Genomic DNA, 6752 nt, shown 5'->3' on the forward strand with positions numbered 1-6752 from the left:
TTTCTGCATTTATCAGTTATGTGGGCTTCTGTGAGTGTTTCACCTTGGCCTTTTCTTTGTCCAGTTTCACAGGTAATTATTCAAATTATGTGGAGTAAAGATGAAGTTTTGCCATCTGTTAATTAGCACCAGATGATAAATACTGTGTTTCAGTTGGCTTTTCTTGGATTGGGAACTAGTCTGCTGTGCACAATCATCTATTATTTCAATAACCAGTAGAAGACTTAACTTTGTATGATGGGGTAACTCATTTTTGGTTCTGAGCTGTTGGGAATATTGTAACTCTTCGTCCTGTGTTGATCTGCTGGTAGAAAAGGGTTACATGTACACATGCTATGAGTATAATTTGGAGCCACTTTCCTTAGCTGAAGTCAGCATTACAGTTTATCAAGCTTATTTAATTAGTTTCTTACACATTAGGATGCACGTTTAGCCCCACACAGCAAACTTCATCTGGGTATTTGTCTCTGGGAAAATATTTGAGATGATCTGTGGGCTAGAAATGTTTGGTTAAGAACCTGCTGCTGAACTACACACTGTATGTTGTGACCTTCCTTTGAGTATTTAATGTGAATATTGTGTAGCTGATAATATGGAGAGACATGGTCTCAAAGTGAAGAAGCTCGTGTAGCTCCTAAAGTAATATTAGTTACTTGAGCTGGTAGGATGCCCTATAGGAGGAGATAAACAACACCTAATGGTCAAGTTCCAGTACTGAAATCATGATGTTCTTTATGAACAGCAACACCCTGTTCACTCTGTGTTGTGGTGCAGTGGTGCTTCTAGGAGAGCAGTCATTCAGTGTTGGATTGGACACAAGATGAGGGAGACCTCATGGCAGCTATTGCTTCCTCATTAGGGAAGGAGGAGGAGCCGACCTCTTCTCTCTGGTGACCAACAATAGGACCTGAGGGAATGGTGGCAAGATGTGCAGGGGGAGGTTTAGGTTGGACATTAGGAAGAGATTCTTCACCCAGAGGGTGGTGGAGCACTGGAATGGGCTCCCTAGGGAAGCAGTAATGGCTCCAAGCCTGACAATATTCAAGAAACATTTGGGTGACACCCTCAGGGACATGGTGTGAACTTTGGGGTTGTCCTGTTCTGGGGCAGGAGTTGGACTTGGTGATCCAGGCTGTCCAAGGAGGTACTTGAGCCACCATCCCTGGAGACATCGAAACAGACAGATGTGGTGCCAGGGGACAGGGTTTAGTGGTGAATACGGCAGAGTTAGGGTGGCGGTTGGACTTGATGGTCTTGAAGGTCTTTTCCAACCAGAATGATACTGTCATAGCTGTTACTGTGTCGAATGCAATAACCTTTTCCTTAAGCCAGAAGTTTGTAAAGGATAGACATAACTCCTTTTCATCTTAAAGGTGTACCTCTAGTCAGGCAAATACCATAAACCTGCCAGTTCACCACTGTGGATTCAAGCTTTAAATGGTTGGGCTTGTAGGAAGCTGGAGATGCCTGGGAGGAGCACAATCCTTGGCCTGCATTTTCCACAGCATGAAACCCATAATTTTGAGGGATTTTTATTCTGCTCTAACTGAAGTTTTTCCAGTTCATGTTGAATAAAAACTTCAAAATAGTGTCTCAGGTTTGGTTTGAGAAAACAACCCCCAGTGGGGCAGTTCAGTCTAGTTTCAGTCAGGAGCTGTTTTTTTCATTGCTCACAAATGAAGGTGTTGGGGATGTTACCACAGACTCTGAGGTGACAACCAGGCTGTGTGGGGAGAGAGCCTCATTTCTCTCTAATTGCCAGTTATTGCAATGGGCTGTATGTGCTGGCATGAACAACTATTGCCTATTGGTCTTCAGCTCATGGAATCATAGAATGATTTCAGTTCGAAGGGACCTTAAAGATCATCTAGATCCACCCCCCATGTGCATGGGCAGGGACACGTCCCACTAGACCAGGTTGCCCCATCCAACCTGCCCTTGAAGACTTCCAGGGCAGGGGCAATGTTTTGTTGCTTGTCCTCTCCAACAACCTTTAGATTCTCAAGCTTCCATAGAGCCAGCACAGGTATTGGGAGAGGAAAAAGAAATCTCCATTTCAGAGCACACTCCTAGTGCTGTTCAAAAAGTGTGTAACTGGGGATCAGTCACCATAGCCCAGCACGATGTGCTGCATTCATCACCAGGGGGTCACATTTTAACACTGAAAATTAATCATTTCCATCCTAGAAGTCACTGACTTCTAGTCCTTGATTATTATTATTCTAGTTACGGGGGGGCCTGTACTTGGTGATCTTTGAAGGTCCCTTCCAACCCTGACATTCTGTGAGTCTGATTCTGTGACAGTAGCTCCGCTCCTTTCAGCCTGACAACTGAAAGCAAAACATTATTATTTAAAGAAAAATGCAACTGACACCCCTGCCCATGTGTTTTTATTGCCCAGCTCAGTATTTTTAACCATGTTCCTTCCATTTCTCTATCCAGCCCAGTACTGGAGGACCTGGGGCTCTCAGAACATCCCAGCAACATGCAGGTCCCATTTGAACAATGCTTTTGCTTTACTAAAAGAGAATTAGTGATGTTTTGTGCATGGATCAGATGGGAGGCTGGAGATGAAAATTTGGAGCAGTAGAAAGAGGATTTATAAGATGAGAGTAAGATGCCTGTTTGCTTCATGCTAGTTTCTTGGCTGCTTGATCGTAGCTGCTTTTAGTGAGAAAGTTTATTCTTGGGGGATAACATTATAAGTAGAACCGTTTTAAATGTTTTATGTCTTTGTGGAAGGACTTTATAATAATGTTCTAATTACAGTATGTAGGTTAGTGTTAGAAGAGTGCAAACTCTAAAGGTTTTTAAGTGTAGTGCTTGTCAATGCATACGTTTAACTGCGTATGTACACGAGGAATAAACTTCTTAAGCTGAAGCTCATACTGTGCTGAAGGAAGGATTTTCTTGTGATCCAAAACCCATTATATATTTTGCTGTTTTAAGATCTTCTACGCAGTTTGGCCCCTTAATTAAAAACAAACAAAATAAACCACCAAAACAAAATATCCAGACAAGGTGTCCTGTGCAGGAAGGCAGGTGAGAAAACTCTTGCTTCAATTATTTTTCCTACACAAGAGCTACTATTATCAAATGAACTGTGGAGACGAAGTGCAGGTGTAAAGAAGGGGGGGTTTAGATCTCTGTCTGCATGTAGTTGGTCATCAACAGCTCCATCAGAGTTGCTGGGAAAATTAGTATCCTTCCTTGGTTCCCTGAATTTTAGCTTGCATCTCCTTTACCTTGTCAGTTTTTTAATTACATACACTGTGCGTATTATTTTCATAGTTTTAGGTTAGTGGATTGCTGAATTGTAGACCTCCTTGTGTGAAGAGGTTTCACTCTCACACAGGCTGTAGGTGCAGTGTTTGCAAGGTGATAACTTGCAAAATTGCTTCATGGTATCTACAAGAATAGATAATCAGTAATTTTATTACTCTTATCCATCAGTATCTCATATCTATGCTACAACAAAGATGATTTTGTTATTGTTTGCAAGTAATAACTTGTCACCTTATTAATATACTGTGCTGACAATAGGATAGAGCCATTGGGAAGGCCAAGAGAAAAAGCAATGTCATTTCCAAGTATTAAACATTTTTGGTGAACATTTCTGGTTTTCCAAAACTGTATCTCTTATTATTTGTAGTTCAGTCTGGGTAGGTTCTTTCCTCCCTATTATCTATACAGGTCTTTATGATTTTGATAAGAGCCCTCTCTCTGATTGAGAGCCTTGGATCAAATTGCATAGCGCATCATTATATGTGTTTTTCTATATGTAAATACCTTGTAATACACAGCATTTCCAGTGACCAAATGTAGATTTGTTTCTTCTTTCTGGGTTGTAACATGGGAAAAACCCTTTTGCAAAATTAAGAGTGGGGGCAACAGGATCTTAGGACGAGAGAGGAGAAATATCCATCCCAAGGGTTCCTAATAGTGAATTTTCCAGTCATTAAGCCTATTTCAGGCATATATAGATAGGATGGAAAAAAGCAAACTTTAACATAAATGGTCAATGGAAATTGCAGTTGTTTTTGTTTTCGTTTCCTTTCTTTTGCTTTTAAAATGCACTGGAATTTACTTTTCTTTAGCTTCTTTTAGTTTAAAAACTGTAAAGATTTTCTAAAAACTGTAAAATAAATATACTTAATTTTTGAACTGAGTTTTACTATTTTGTGTCACCTTTACATCTGAAATCCAGTTGTTTATGGCTTTTTATTGTTTGCATCAGGATGTGCTAGAAGCTCTTTTGTGACCTTTAAGATTATCAGGTTCCAGCCTCTTTGCCATGAGCAGGGACACCTCCTGTGAGCCCAGGCTGCACAAGCCTCATCCAGCCGGCCCTTGAACACTCTCAGGGAGGGGGCATCAATAACCCCCCTGGGCAAATGGAGCTTTTCCCGTGATGGGGAGAAGTGCCAACATCTCAGCCCATAATCTTATATATCACAGATTTTGGGCAAGTAGGAGGTAGGTATTTGAGCCCACTCTAGAGGAGGGAGCTGAAACCCGGGTCCTTGGATCTCTGGACATGCCTCTCAAGTCAAGGTTGTTAAGCAAGTGTAGGCAGTTATCCCAGAGATGCATCCCATGTGAAGGACAAGATGCCTCTGGGCATCTGCCTTGGGAACTTGGAGCACCACTGATAAGGACAGCAACTTGGAGACTGCATTCTTGATTTAATTACCTTCATTTGTTAGAATCCTATTCAGCGTAAGTGTGAGCCTTCACTGCTTGGATTGTATGAACTCTTGCAATGTAAACAGCAGCTACCTGGAATTCTCTTTACTGGAATTGAAGAATGTTAAACCAACATCCCTTTCATCTTCTCCTTTTTTTCCCCAACACTGGACACTTAAGACTCAGCTTGACAAGGTGCTGGGCCATCTCATCTAAATCATGCTCCTCCCAAGAAAGGTTGGACTAGATGATCCCTGAGGTCCCTTCCCACCTAGCATCCTATGATTGCTATGATTTAAAATAGTGCTGGGCACAGCTTCAATCTAGCTTGAGCTGGATTCCAACAACATTCTTAAAACTTGTCCAAGGATTTTTCAAGCTTCTGTTAAAATGCAAGACTTGATACCAGAAGGAATGTTGAATATCCCTGAGCAGTCCATGCAAGTCATCTGTTTTCCTTGCCTTTAATGACCCTGATGTGATCTTTGCAGTGATAAAATCAGTTTTGACTAATCTGTGGAATGTTGTAGTGCTACTGCTTGGGAGGGAAGGTGGTTACACAGAGTTTCTCTTTTAAAAAAAAATAAGTAAATTTATTACACGGCAAGTCACAGATGTGTCTGAGAATCACAGAATGTCAGGGGTGGGAAAGGACCTTCAGAGATCATTGAGGCCAACCCCCTGCCAGAGCAGGACCAAAACCAGGGCAGGTCACTCAGAAAGGCATCCAGACAGATCTGGAAAGTCTCCAGAGAAGGAGACTCCACAACCTCTCTGGGCAGCCTGTCCCAGGGCTCTGTCACCCTCACAACAAAGAAGCTCTTCCTCATGTTGAGGTGGAACTTCCTGGGCTCCAGTTTGAATCCATTGCCCCTTGTCCTGTCACAGGGCACAAGTGACAAGAGGTTGCCCCTGCTTTCTTGATGCCCCCATGTATTGATAGACATTCATTAGATCCCCCCTCAGTCTCCTCTCCAGACTGAACAGCCCCAGGTCTCTCAGCCTTTCCTCCTCAGGCAGGTGTTCCAGTCCCTTCATCATCCTCGTGGCCTCCCTTGGATTTTCTCCAGTAGATCCCTGTCCCTTTGGAACTGGGGAGCCCAGAACTGGACACAACACTCCAAGTGAGGTCTCACTAAGGCCAAGTAGAGGGGGATGAGAACCTCTCTCTGCCTGCTGGACACACTCCTCCTGATGCACCCCAAGATACCATTGGCCTTCTTGGCCTCAAGGGTACATTTCTGTCCCATGGAGAACTTGTTGTCTACCAGGACTCCAAGGTCCTTCTCCACAGGGCTGCTCTCTAGCAGGTCATCTCCTGGCCTGTACTGGTACAAACTGAGAGCAGGTGTATTTCCACTCTGTGGTTTTGTGCTCCTGGCTTTCAGGATGCCCTGCATTTCACTTCAAGAGCTGCAATACAGCTGGGAAGACAACAATTGAGAAATGTCTTGTATGACCTGGCTTACAAACAAACAAACAGACCAAAGTTGCAGCAAGACAGCCTTTCTGTTCAGGCTGTTGCTGGGGAATCAAGAGACAGCTACTTCCATTCAGACAAAGAAGGTCCAGAACCAGAAAAACTGGTTTTGTGTTAAAAAAAAAGGGTAGTAGATACTAAGATAAAGTCTGGCCAGGAAGCTCATCTTAAGGTATTCTAAATTCATCCTGGATTAATTGAATTAGTATTCTGGATTTAAACATACACCTGTATACTAGAAGAAAATCAGCATAATTAATAAGTTGTGTGACTTTTCTGTTACTGCACCTGTTGCATAGATGGGGACAGAGCATTTGTTAAAAGAAACAAAGAAAAATAATAAACCCAAACTGAAATTATTGGCCTTGTCACAGAGTAATGGGGAATTAAATCATTCATCTGGGTGGGGTGAGACCCTAAAACGCTGTTTGAATTCTTCCATAGAGCTGTGTCCTGGATCTACCACCAGTACCACACCTGCATCATCTCTCACTATCAATTATCTTAATTAGATTCAAAGCATCTCCCAACTATCTCACACATTTACTAACGATCTGGCCGAAGTGACCACTTCTGCATCAGCAGG

The sequence above is a fragment of the Chaetura pelagica genome, unplaced genomic scaffold (assembly GCF_000747805.2).
Source record: "Chaetura pelagica isolate M959 unplaced genomic scaffold, ChaPel_1.0 scaffold441, whole genome shotgun sequence".
Lineage (NCBI taxonomy): Eukaryota > Metazoa > Chordata > Aves > Apodiformes > Apodidae > Chaetura > Chaetura pelagica.